This window comes from Salvia hispanica, chromosome 3 (genome assembly GCF_023119035.1).
Source record: "Salvia hispanica cultivar TCC Black 2014 chromosome 3, UniMelb_Shisp_WGS_1.0, whole genome shotgun sequence".
Lineage (NCBI taxonomy): Eukaryota > Viridiplantae > Streptophyta > Magnoliopsida > Lamiales > Lamiaceae > Salvia > Salvia hispanica.
In genome coordinates this window covers 5413061-5427074 of record NC_062967.1, presented here as the reverse complement: position 1 = coordinate 5427074, position 14014 = coordinate 5413061, and positions in this window count along the sequence as shown.

The following is a 14014-nucleotide window of genomic DNA, read 5'->3' as shown; positions in this document are numbered from 1 at the left end:
TGGGGATAATTATCCCATGTGGACTAATCTGGTGGAAAGAGCCATCGGAGGAAAGTGGCTGACTTCTCACATTGTTGGAGGTTCGACCCCCCCCCTCCGATGATCCCGGCTACTCAAAATGGCAGCAACGGGATCACTGCTGCTTTAGTTGGATCATCAAAAACCTTAAATCCAGTGGTGAATCAAGTATTACAATACAAGACAGCCAAGGACCTATGGGAAGGTCTGGCGGTCACATACGGGAGCGGAGCAGATCCATTTCAAGTTCACGACTTACACAGACAGGCAATGGCAATGAAGCAGAGGGAATTGAGTTTAGAAGCCCTCTGGAACAAATTCCAAGACTTGTGGATCTCAATTGATGCCAGAGATCCAAATCCCATGGAGAGCCCAAAGAGTATCGATAAATACAACAAAGTTACACAAATACACAGGCTTTATCAATTCGTATGGGCATTGGACGAAAAACATGACAAAATCAGGCGAGAGGTCTTAAATCAAGATCCCTTACCATCGGTCCAGAAGGCCTATGGAATGGTACGAAGAGAAGCCGTAAACGAGAAAGTGCTCAAACCAGAGGCCGACCCATCTGCAATTGCCTCTGGACTAGGGGCGTTTGAACGGGGTGGAATGAATCGACAAATCCTTCCACCGGCGACCAAACCCAACCGGAGACAAGAGGAAGAGGATAAAAGCAAGTTGATTTGCACACACTGTGGAGGAAAACGGCTCACACAAGAAACGTGTTTCCACATCCGTGGATATCCCAAGTGATACCAAGTGAGACAGGAAACCCAAACAGTGACCCACTAAATTGGCTACCTCTATGGGGAGAAACCATTTAGGGGGAGGATAGTCAGAGGGAAAACAACGACCAAACTAGCCAACCAGAGCCAAATCCTGCCACTGAAGTCAGTCAAACAGAGGAAGATAACAATAATACTGGGCTATCAGATTCCAAAGTACAATCCATGTCGCTCAGTGCCACACCCAACTATCATCCCCTTCTTGATATCATGTAACATGCAAAAACGAGGTTGCATCAGTAAAACTTGTGTTTTGGCAAAAAGTCATAGACATTCCTTCAAACTAAACAATACTAGAGAAAAATCTCCTTTTGCTTTAGTTCATTCTAATGTATGGGGTCCAGCCCCGGTTTCTGGGGGACAAGGTTTTCGATACTTTCTATTGTGTATTGATGATTTTTCTCGCATGACTTGGATTTATTTTTTAAAAACTAAATCAGAAGTGTATGAGAAATTCACCGAGTTCTACAATCTTGTTCAAACTCAGTACACCTCCAAAATTCAAATCCTTCGATCCGACAATGGGAGGGAATATGTGAACTCTAGAATGAAAACTTTCTTCACAGAGAACGGTATTATTCATCAAACATCTTGTGCATATACACCCGAACAGAATGGGGTAGCTGAGCGAAAAAACTGGTATATCCTTGAAATCACTCATGCACTTCTTATAGAGTCTAGCATACCTAAGTCTTTTTTGCCAGAAGCCATTGCAACAGCCGTTTACCTTCTCAACCGCCTTCCAACAGGTATCATAAACTTCAAAACTCCCTTAGAAGTCTTTTCTTCTCAGCACTCGATACCCTCTTCTCTCCATCTTGAACCCAAAATTTTTGGATGCACTGTTTTTGCTCACATTCCAAAACATGATCGGGATAAATTCTCACCTTGTGCTGTCAAATGTGTCTTCTTGGGGTATGGGACAAATCAAAAGGGATATCGATGCTATGACCCATCAGCAGATCGCATGTACGTTACTATGAACTGTGATTATGTTGAGAATGAATATTTTGTTAGGTTTTGTATACTGAAAAGCATGTTTCGAGCAAGTTTGCGTGAATAGAATCTTGCTTGTATACGTAAAACTCTACAATCCACTTTTAACCCGATTCAATATTATTCGGGCAGTTTCGCATGAATAGAATCACTATTATTATTACATTGTGTTTTCTTGTGCATTTATAAGATGTTTTATAAACATCTAAATGCATAAGAAGTAAACAAAGTCTAAGTTTTTTGCTTAGTAGACCGGTTGTGAGCGTCGTCCACTTTAAGGTAACACGGTCAGATCTATGCAATGCTTTGCAAAAGAAAAAGAAGAATTTCACAACCTAGATAGGCTTAGACTACCTATCGTGAAAGGTTGCAATGTCAGTCCGCATATTTCTAAGCCTTACTGAAATAAGATGACATTGGTGTGGTATAGCACTGAACGGATCTAACAAGCAAGACGTGTCTTTATGCTATCTACTGAAAGACTAGGTATTGATAAAATATATTTCTTAATCTACATATGTTAGCATTGAGCATACGGTATTGATTATGCACTACTTTGACTTATCAAATGGTGCGGGTTTTTCGTAACCCAATAATCCCGATATATTGGGTAGTGGTGATTAATATCTAGCGGTGCTAGGATTGCTATTATGTTGAATCGTGCGCGAGGTGAGTCTCGTTTGATAATTTCCTCAAGAGGAGCTCGAACAAGGTTTTATTATTTGGAAAACTGGCCAGTTGGAGTTTTATTACTCTATGAATAATAAATAAATATTTCTTGCTAAGTCCACTCTTGGAACTAATAAGATATTAATTAATTAAGTCCATAGCAGGCATTAATTAATTAATGGACATTTATATCTTAAGTGCGGGAAACAAATAATAGAAACAATGGAAACCCGGATTACTTGTAATTTCGGATTTGGATGGGGAGAGTTCAATATTAATTAGTAAAAAGCTAATTGGGGGAGCCCATATCCAAAACCTTCCTTAGATCCCTGTCTGGGCCCAAAAGAAACTTAATATAAATAGGAGAATAAAGGAGACGGAATTATTAATTATTTTCATTATGTAATTTTCGTTCCTTTCTCTACAAGGAGGACGAATTTTCTTTGGCTTTCTCCTCCGTGAGAATATCAGCTCCTCCTCCGTGAGGAATTTTTTGTCTTCTTTATTCGAGTCCTAGTATTTTGATAAGATCAGCCCATCCTGATATCGAGATACAGTTCGGGAACCAGAGAGAAGATCCGTGGTTTAGTATTGAAGATCATCACGTGGAGAAGGCGCAAGCAATCGTCAATTCTTTGGAGATTCAAATCGGTAACTCTAAACCGTAGTATTCATGTTTAGGATTTACTTTCTATGAGCATGAATTATTTGTGTTCTAGCATGCAATTATCTGTGTAACATGTGAATTGATTAATCGCATAATCGGTCAAATAGATCCTTATCTGATTTATTTGTTTTATACAAGTCTTCCGCTGTGCAAGGGGCACCAAACCCCAACATATTTCTATAGCCAATCTAGTGGTCAGGGGGAGAGTGAGACAGGAAACCCAAACAGTGACCCACTAAATTGGCTACCTCTATAGGGAGAAACCATTCAGGGGGAGGATAGTCAGAGGGAAAACAACGACCAAACTAGCCAACCAGAGCCAAATCCTGCCACTGAAGTCAGTCAAACAGAGGAAGATAACAATAATACTGGGCTATAAGATTCCAAAGTACAAGACATGTCACTCCAGGGTACTGCCACGCTATCTGACCAGTTCTTGAATCCTGAGGTAACGACTTCTGATCTCAATATTGGTCCTTTTTCTGAAACCACTAACAATAACAGGGAAATCAGAAGTGATAGCAGTGAACCACCTACAGAAAACGGGAATGACAAATTGCCCCACAGAAGCACACGGGGCATTCCTCCCCGAAGATACTCACCAGACTGGAAGGGCCGCAAATCAAAATATTCTGTGGCAAATCTTACTCAGGGTCATCTTACCGAAATGGCTAAGGCATTTGAGGCTGCAATCTATGAAGAAGAGGAAATTCCACAATCCTTCGAGGAGGTAATGAAACACAAACATTGGAGAGAAGCCATGAAAAAGGAAATTGATGTCTTGATAAAGAATGACACATGGGAGAAGTGTTATCTACCTCCGGGAAAGAAGCTAGTTGGATGTCGTTGGATCTTCACCATTAAAAGACGAGCAGATGGTTCAATCGAGAGATACAAGGCAAGATTGGTAGCTAAGGGATATACTCAGGTATATGGAGTTGACTACGAAGAGACGTTCTCTCCTGTGGCCAAATTAAATACAGTAAGGGCACTCCTGTCTGTAGCTGCATGTAAAGAGTGGCCATTATATCAGTTCGATGTAACAAATGCCTTCCTTCATGGAGAACTGGAGAAAAATAAAGAAGTCTACATAGAAGTTCCCCCAGGGTTCTATGAAGAATTTGGGAAAGGGCAGGTATGCAGATTAAAAAAAACCCTTTATGGGTTAAAACAGTCTCCGAGAGTATGGTTTGGAAGATTTTGCCAGGCAATGTTCAAACATGGCTTCGAACAAAGCCACTCAGACCACAATCTATTCCTAAAGAATAGGAACGGAAAAATGACATGTCTAATCATATATGTTGACGATATGATCATAACAGGAGACGATGCCGAAGAGATCCAAAATCTGAAGGAAAATATGTTCATGGAGTTCGAAATGAAGGACCTTGGAGCATTGAAATACTTTCTAGGGATTGAAGTGCTAAGATCCAAACACGGGATATTCCTAAGGCAGAAGAAATATGTACTATTTGACATGTTAGCCGAAACAGGTGTACTGGACTGTAAGCCCGCTGAAACTCCAATGGTGCCCAACCATGGGTTAAAGATTGTGGATGGAGCTAAGCCTACTGAAAGATACCAACGGCTTGTAGGAAAACTTATCTATCTTTCTCATACTCGGCCAGACATCACATATGCGGTGGGTGTTGTTAGTCAATTCATGCATCAGCCTCAAGAAGATCATATGAATGTTGTCATGAGAACTGTCAGCTATTTAAAGAGAACAGCTAGTTATGGGGTTTTCTTAGAAAAGAAAGAAGATCTGGAAATTGATGGGTACACCGATGCTGATTGGGCAAGCAATCCAGTTGATAGAAAATCCACTGGAGGGTATTTTACTTTTGTTGGAGGTAACCTTGTCACTTGGAGAAGCAAGAAGCAGAAAGTCGTGGCACTATCAAGTGCAGAAGCCGAATTTCGAGGAATTCGGAGTGGCCTTATGGAGATACTTTGGCTTAGAAGATTGTTAACAGAAATTGGTTTTCCACCTACGTGGAAAAGCCAACTTTTTTGTGACAACAAAGCAGCAATAAGCATTTCAGAGAATCCTGTTCAGCATGACAGAACGAAACATGTCGAAGTTGATCGACATTTCATCAAAGAAAAACTCGAAAGCGGCATCATCCAATTTCCATTCGTTCGATCCGAGGAACAACTCGCAGACATACTGACCAAGGCGTTGTGCCCGAAAATCTTCAAAGAATTTCTTGGTAAGTTAAGTATCAGCGATACCGTTACTCAACTTGAGGGGGGTATTGGAAAAAGGAAGATGGTCGGCCACATTAATATAGGAGAGTTCCTAGACAGTTTAATACATGTAAAGTTCCTAGTAGAATATGTTTCCAATACTCATTTATTGGTGTAATTTACAAGACTCTAATTTCCCTATAAATACTAGGGAGATTAGCATATCAATACACACAACAATTATATCATAAATATCTCTCTACTTCTATCTTCAACATAGCTTACCAATCTTGTTATACCTCTCTCTCTATTACCATCTTTAAGATGAAGATACTACCTCAAAATTGGTTTTCATCCTAGTTATATAAAAAGTAAAACGATATTACAAAAATAAGAGTAAAGCAATATTTATCCTGAAAAGTAATCGATACATGGATACAAATAATAGCCGCTAAACATAATTCATCAGTTTGACTATTTTTAGAACCTGTCACATGGCCTGTATTATTATTAATTTCTAAAATCTAATTAAGTATTGTTACATGCGCTTCAAGCAAGCAACTTTCTTTCCCCTCCTTTGACTTCGTACATATTAAATTTGTCAAATAAAAATTAATTGGCCATGCATATGATCATTTTTTTTTCAAAATATGCTCTCTGTGAATTTTGACTTAGGCTATAGATATATGAAATCTAGGGTTTCCAAAACCAAATCAATGAGGAGCATATATTGTTTAAATTATATGATTGTCGTGTAAGAAACTCTCCTCTCCTCCTTTTGACCGTCGTACAAATTAATTTTTTAAGAAGAGTGAACCACGTAAATGGTACCTGATCTTTCACTTTCGTACATAAATAGTACCGATTTTTATTTTATATCGTTTTTGGTATCTCATGACAAAAATAACCCTAGGTACTAAAGATGTGATTTTTTTGTTATGAAGGATATTTTGGAAATTTTAATTAAATAAAACCAAATATGTGATTTTTTTTTCTTCTTTTTATATTTCTTTTTTTCTTCTTTAGTTTATTCTTCATTCTTTTTTCTTCATTTTCTTCTTTATCTTCCTTTCTTCTTTCTTTTTTTTTCCTTAGTTTATGTTTCCTCTTTTTTCTTTTCTCTTCTTTTTCTTCTTTCTTTTTAGTGTTTTATACATAAATCTAATTGCATTCATAATATAAATCAATAACAAAACACCTAATTAACTTAATTATTTAAAGTAATTAAATCAATTGAATATTTTTAATTAAATTATTTATACTCATTTTAGGGTTGAAACACCTAACTAAAAGTATTCAACTCTTTATTATTATGAATACAATTCACAATTTTAAATTTTGATTAAGACTATATTGATTATTTATTAATTTAATATAAAATAATTATTATTATTTAGTACTATTTTTTAGTATTATAACAATAATATTATTAGAATAATTAAATAAAATTATAACTATAATTATAATTAAATATATTTAAATTATATTAAAAATAATATAATTATAAATTATAACATCAAAATAATAATATTAATAATAATAGTATAAAGAGTGAGGAGAATGAGAGAATGTATTATAATATTACTTTTGGTACTAGTTTTGTCAATGCCAAAAATACCCTTTATGACATAAATGGAAAAATGAATTTGTTTAGAATCAAATACCAAAAATGTGATTAATGGGTACTAAAAACGATATAAAATAAAGATCAGATATCATTTATGTAATATCCCTAATTCGAAATTTGTATTATTATTATAAAAAGTAATACAAAGTATCGGATAATTTTAGAATAATCAATATAATTAGTTATCCGAGATTTTGTTTACAAATAAATATAATTGTATGTTACATGTATTTGTGTTATCTTAAATAGTAGTCATATATGCATGTGTAATAAATGTAAAGGTGTGCATGGAAGTATATTTTTGTGTGCATGCAAATATGTAATGATATAGAATTAACTTATATAATAAAAGGGGAGTGTTATATTGCTAACTCAATGCTTAATTGCTAACTATAATTCAATAATAGCCATTAGATATTTAAATTAAAGGTCTAGATCATTAACTACAAAATGTCAATACGATCAACAAAAAACGTCAATAAGGCTATATAATTAATTCCAATAAAAATCAATAGGGGTATTAATGTCAAGTTAGTTATAATTAACTTTTAAAAGAAATTCCAAAACTTTAAATTCATATAACATGTATCAAATTAAAGATAATTTTATAAGGATTCCAACGATATACTACATGCATATGTTCCGACGTCAAAATTTGAAAAAAAAATTTAGAATTTTCGTATTTTTCGAAAGCATTGTGTTGATATTTTCGAAACACTATATTGACATTTTCAAAGCATTGTGTTGATATTTTCGAAGCACTATATTGACATTTTCATCCAAAACCCTAATTTGGCGTTGTTTTTAATTTTTTCCGATTTAATTAATAAAAACGCAAATTACACATGGCAAATTGTAGACCACACATTTTTTAAAATCATGTGGCCTTGAATTAGTTGTAGTTAGCAATTAAATGATGAGTTAGCAATTGATCACTCCCCTATAATAAAATATGTTAAATGCTTCTATATGCATATAATTGTATACACGTGTGTATTTGCATGAAAAAGGTTAGTCACCCAATTTTATAAGTAGGTTTTATAATATACCTATACGTGTACATCATATAAAAACGTGTACACAATATTGGGTATTTCATGAAAAGCGTGAAAAATTATCACGGCCAATAAGTCGGTTAAACATATATATTGTATAGAATTATGTCTCATATATTGCAAGAGAAAGGAGAGGGAAAAAAGAAAAAGAAAAAGGAAAAGAAGGAGAATTGTAGAAAAAGAAATATATAGGAATCTGGCTCAAGAGGTAAAAGGTGAGGATCGATAATTAAATATGGAAAACATAATTAAAAGTGCAGTTAGATTATATTTTGTATCCAGGGGTATAAATCATACTTTTAGTTGTATATGTGTTATATTGATGATCCCAATATGTTAGATTGGGGTGAATATTTTGATTACATGGTGGAATATGATATGGAAATATGATTGAATCAGGGATGTATTTATATATTTGATAGCATATGATGTGGATATGTGATTTGTGCGATGAATATGTTTAATATATGGTATTGGAATTATTCGGTAAAAAAATGACATAGATATATGATTAATGCAATGGATATAATTCTTTTACTTATGATTTGAAAGTATATGAATCATATGATTAAAGAGGATCTGTGACGGTCTTGCCCTGGATCTGGAATTACAGAGGGACCTATAAGAGTCCAAATACAGAGGGACCTATATGAGTCCAAATACAGAGGGACCTTCGGGTCATAGAGGAATCCCGGGCAGATACTAGACTTGATTTGTCACAGAATAATAAATTGATCAGAGAGGCATATGCATATGGAAATGAAATTATTTATGATACATGCTTTGTATTGTGTATGATTATATAATGAAGAGAGAGAGTAAAGTAAGAGAAAGGAAAAAGTAGAGGTGGTGTTGTTTTTATTTTTATGAATTTTGTTTATGGAACAGAAAGAATTTTTGTTTATTACAAATGTATACGTCAGAGGGTTGGGGTGTGACAATTTATGTGCGAAAGTGAAAGATAGGTACCGTTTACGTAGTTCACTCTTTTATTTAAATATATTGTTGGTATTCATTTGTTGGAAATTGAATTCGTTAAAAATTATAGTCTCAAATTAATTCAGTCATAAAATATTTGACAAGATTTATAAATCAAGATTAATTATCCTTTCCATTATTTAAAATTGAATACCCTCTTCAGTCCACAACTTTTAGAAGTGTATATGGCATTTACTTCACATTGCCGCTTTGTCAATATGGTGCAATATTTTTTATATCAATTTCAAATGTATAAATAGAGGTAAATGTTGTTTTATTCATTGGCTTCTTTTATGTTCAAAGAGATAAATATAAAATATAAATCGAAGTTTTAACTTTTAAAAATTTATGTACAATTATTTGTTAGAAACAGTATGTGATTTGTGTGGAAGATTGAGAGAGATTATTGGGAAAAGAAGAAGTATTATTCAATCCCTTTTGGAAGAAGATACAAGTGAGAAGACGAAACAATTATGCTAACTAAAACAAAAACAGAATAGTCTATTTTAGTCAACATCTGCTGATCCTACGGCTAAGATTATATCTCAATATTACTTGAGATCTAACGGTTGCTTCCAAGTAATGAATGAGATATTCAGCTTCTTTCTCATAAAACTCTTCCTCCAGCTAATGATCTGATCACATCTTCAGCTCAAAACAACAATCCTCCACCTTGATCGATCATTTGCTGTCAGAATCCAGTTTGCACAAGTTAATCAACTTCATGCAAGTTTCAAGCTTTCCCTTTTGCAGAGGCTTAGTTAACATATCAGCCGGATTTTCCGAGGTGTGGACCTTGAACACTTCAACCTCCTTTTCTTCGATCTTTTCTCTTATAAAATGCAACCGCACATCAATGTGCTTGCTCCTCTCGTGGTACACTTGATGTTTAGCCAAGCAAAGTGCGCTGTTATTGTCACAACCGATAGCCACAGTTTCCTGCTTCACATCAAAATCATTCAAGATCCCCTTCAACCAATAACTTTCCTTCACCGCTGCTGTAAGAGCCATGAACTCAGCTTCAGTTGTAGATAGTGCAACCACACTCTGCAGACTCGACTTCCAACTGACAACTGATCCATAAAGTGTAAACACATAACCTGACTGAGATCTGCGGTTGTCTATGTTACCTGCAAAATCTGAGTCAGAGAAACCTCTCAATGCATCTCCTTTATGCTGCTCATTTCCCTTGAACAGAATCCCACAATTTGCAGCACCCTTGAGATACCTTAGCAACCACTTCAAGGCAGACCAATGCTCCTTTCCATGGTTTGACATAAATCTGCTAGTTACTGACACTGCTTGAGCAATATCTGGCCGTGTGCTTATCATAGCATACATCACACTGCCAATAATATTTGCATAAGGAATTCTCTGCATCTCCTGTTCCTCAGCTGCATTCTTTGGACATTGTTCAACTGACAATTTGTAATGCTGACCCATAGGCATTCCAACTTCCTTTATGTCACTCATCTTGAACTTTGAGAGTATCCTAGAAACATAATCAGATTGATTAAGCCATATATATCCCCTTTCTCTATCTCTGATTATTGTCATCCCCAGAATTCTCCTTGCTGGCCCAAGGTCTTTCATATCAAAAGCTGCACTCAGATCATCTTTAACTTTCTGTACTGCCTCCTTTGATATCCCAGCCACCAACATATCGTCTACATAGAGCAAAAGGTATGCCACAGCAGCTCCACCTTCTTTCTTAACATACACACACTCATCAAATTTTGATCTGGAAAAACCACTATTAAGCATATGCATATTAAACTTTCTATGCCACTGCCTACTTGCCTGCTTGAGCCCATATATGCTTCTCTTTAACAAGCATACTTTATCTTCATGCCCTGGTCTTGAGAAGCCCTCAGGTTGAGCCATATAGATGGTTTCCTCTAGGTCTCCATGTAGAAATGCAGTTTTAACATCTAACTGCTCTAACTCCCAATCTATCTTAGCCACAATTGCTAACAAGATTCTGATCAATGAATGCTTCACAACAGGTGAAAAAACCTCATTAAAATCCACACCTTGCTCTTGAGTGAAGCCTCGGGCAACAAGCCTAGCTTTAAATCTGACACTTTCAGCATTCTGACCTTCTATTTTCTTTTTGAACACCCACTTACAGCTCACTACCCTTCTGCCTGGAGCTCTTTCAACTAGAACCCAAGTACCATTTTTGAGCAATGATTCGATTTCCTCTATCATAGCCTTCATCCATTTGTCTTTCTCTTTAGATTGCATAGCCTCTTTGTATGATGAGGGCTCTGCAAAATCCACTTCTTCAGCCACAAATAGAGCAAAATAGAGCATCTCACAATCTGAAAACTTAGCTGGTGGTTTGGAGACTCTTCTGACTCTATCTCTGGCCAACATGTAATCACTAAGATCCTCTGGTGCATCAGTCTGATGGCTAGGTGAGCTAACTGGTTTATCAGCTATTGTTTCCTGATGCTCCTTTTCAGATTCTTGAACCTCCACCTCAATTTCAGAGGCATTGCTCTCTCTTATAGGAACATTATTTGTTGACTTAAATGGCAGATCTTTCTCCCAGAAAATCACATCTCTATTTATCAACACCTTCTCATTTCCAGGTTCAATGCACCATAACCTATACCCCTTAACACCGGATTGATAGCCCAACATCACACATCTCAAAGCCCTTGCCTCTAATTTTCCTTGTTTGACATGCGCAAAGGCCTTGCAACCAAAAGTTCTCAATCTGGAATAATCAGCATGATTCCCATACCACAAGAAATCTGGTGTATTTCCATCAACACTGGAAGATGGACACTTATTTATTAGCCTTGCTGCAGTAGCTGCTGCCTCTGCCCAAAACCTTTTCTCCATTCCAGAAGCCAAGAGCATACACCTCACTCTCTCCATAATGGTCCTATTGGCCCTTTCAGCCACCCCATTTTGTTGGGGATTCAATGGGACAGTTCGATGCCTTTTAATCCCTTTAGTTTTGCAAAACTCATCGAACTCATTGGACAGGAACTCAAGTCCATTATCGGTCCTTATCTCAACTTCCTTGATCACACCCATTTTCACCAACTCCTTGATGCTGCCATCAGCTGGGTGACCAAGTCTCGTGTGCCATAATCTGAAATCATCCTCAGTCACAGAGTGTAGTTCATTTTGGCCCTTTATAGCAGAAGCCTTCATATAATAGAGACTGCCTTTTCTTTCTGCTTGCAGTAGTGTTTTCCCTCCTCTGCTAACAACCATCTTGCCCTGAGCAGTGACAATCATGCACCCTTTCTTCTCAAGCACACCCAATGAAATCAGATTTCTTTTAACATCTGGGATATACCTTACTTCATTTAGAAGTCTTACACTCCCATCTTCTAACTTCATCCTCACGGTGCCTATCCCTTTTACACAGCAAACTTGGTCGTTGCCCAGGACCACAGAACCAACAGTCTCATAGATCTCCTCAAACCAGCCCAATGTAGAAGTCATGTGAAAACTAGCCCCTGAATCCATGATCCAGTGACCCCAATCACCACTTTCCATCACATTCAAGGCCTCAGGGATTTCATTATCCTCTATGCATTCTGCCGAATTAACAGCCTTACCTCCTTCATTAGCTTGCTTTCGTTTCCACGCAAAGCAATCTTTCTTCAAGTGCCCCGACTTCTTGCACCAGTGACACGAGCGTGTTTCTTTCTTGTCACTTGCCGAGCCCTGCCATTTTCTTGATCCTTCTTCCCAAATTTTTTCTTGAATTTCTTTACACTCAAGCTCTCAGCCATGGAATCCCCTGCATTCATCCCTTCTTTCTGCAATTCCTTGGCCCTCATAGCTGACTGAACTTCAAGAAGAGTGATCGATTTGTCACGACCATACAGAATCGCATCACGCATCTGATCATAAGACTTTGGGAGTGCATTCAATATAAGAATCTGTTAGAATTTTTGGGCTTCCACATGACTAATTTAATGTGTATGGCTATCTTTCAGTTGCCCAATTAAAGTGATCCAATAAAGATTAAAGTTTGGGCTAAAGTGTATTTAATTGTTATGGAAATAAGTGTAGATACCATAAAGTGATTTTCTATTTGATGAGGGACCGAATAGAAAATAAAGGGGTTTATATTTAATATAAATATAAGCTAGGGTTATGGTCCCCAGACGTCAGAAGAACGTTCAATATCTCTGTATTCTCTCGGCAGACTATTGTGAAGGACGTCTCTGATCGTTTGGAAGATCCATAGCCGCTGCAAAGCAATTCCGCCTTTAATTCGTTATGGATCAAGGTACGCTTCCGCTTTACAGTTTATGCTCCTTCTCCGTTGTTCTTGGTTAATCATCATAGAGAGCTTTTAAGTAATTGTTCACTCAATTATTCCAACAGAATCGCCTTGTCCTCATCTTCCAACGAAACGTCGATGTTTTCAAGGTCATCGATCGCCTTGTTGAAATCCTCCATCTGCTCCAATATTCCTTTCTCCTCCGTGAATCTGTAGGAATATAGTCGTTGCTTCATGAACAGACGATTTGCAAGCGATTTCGTCATATACAGATCCTCCAATTTCTTCAAGATGCTAGCCGCACTTTTTTCTTTCGACACCTCTCTCAACACTTTATCTCCTAGGCATAGCACAACAGCACTGTGAGCTTTAGCCTCAATTTCCTCCTTCTTTTGTCGACTTTTCTCGTCAAGAACCTCCTTCTCCTTCGCTTCATCGCTCTCGGATGCCAACGCCGATGAAAGCCCTTGTTGGATCAACATAGCTCGCATTTTCATCCTCCAAAGGCCGAAGTCGTTCTTGCCCGTGAATTTCTCAGCTTCGAAACGAGAAGCCATCTTTAATCGTGGATCCGATTCCGCAATTCGAACTCGATTAACCTTGCGTCGGCGATTTCCCTCGGACGGCGCCAACTGTTAGAAACAGTATGTGATTTGTGTGGAAGATTGAGAGAGATTATTGGGAAAAGAAGAAGTATTATTCAATCCCTTTTGGAAGAAGATACAAGTGAGAAGACGAAACAATTATGCTAACTAAAACAAAAACAGA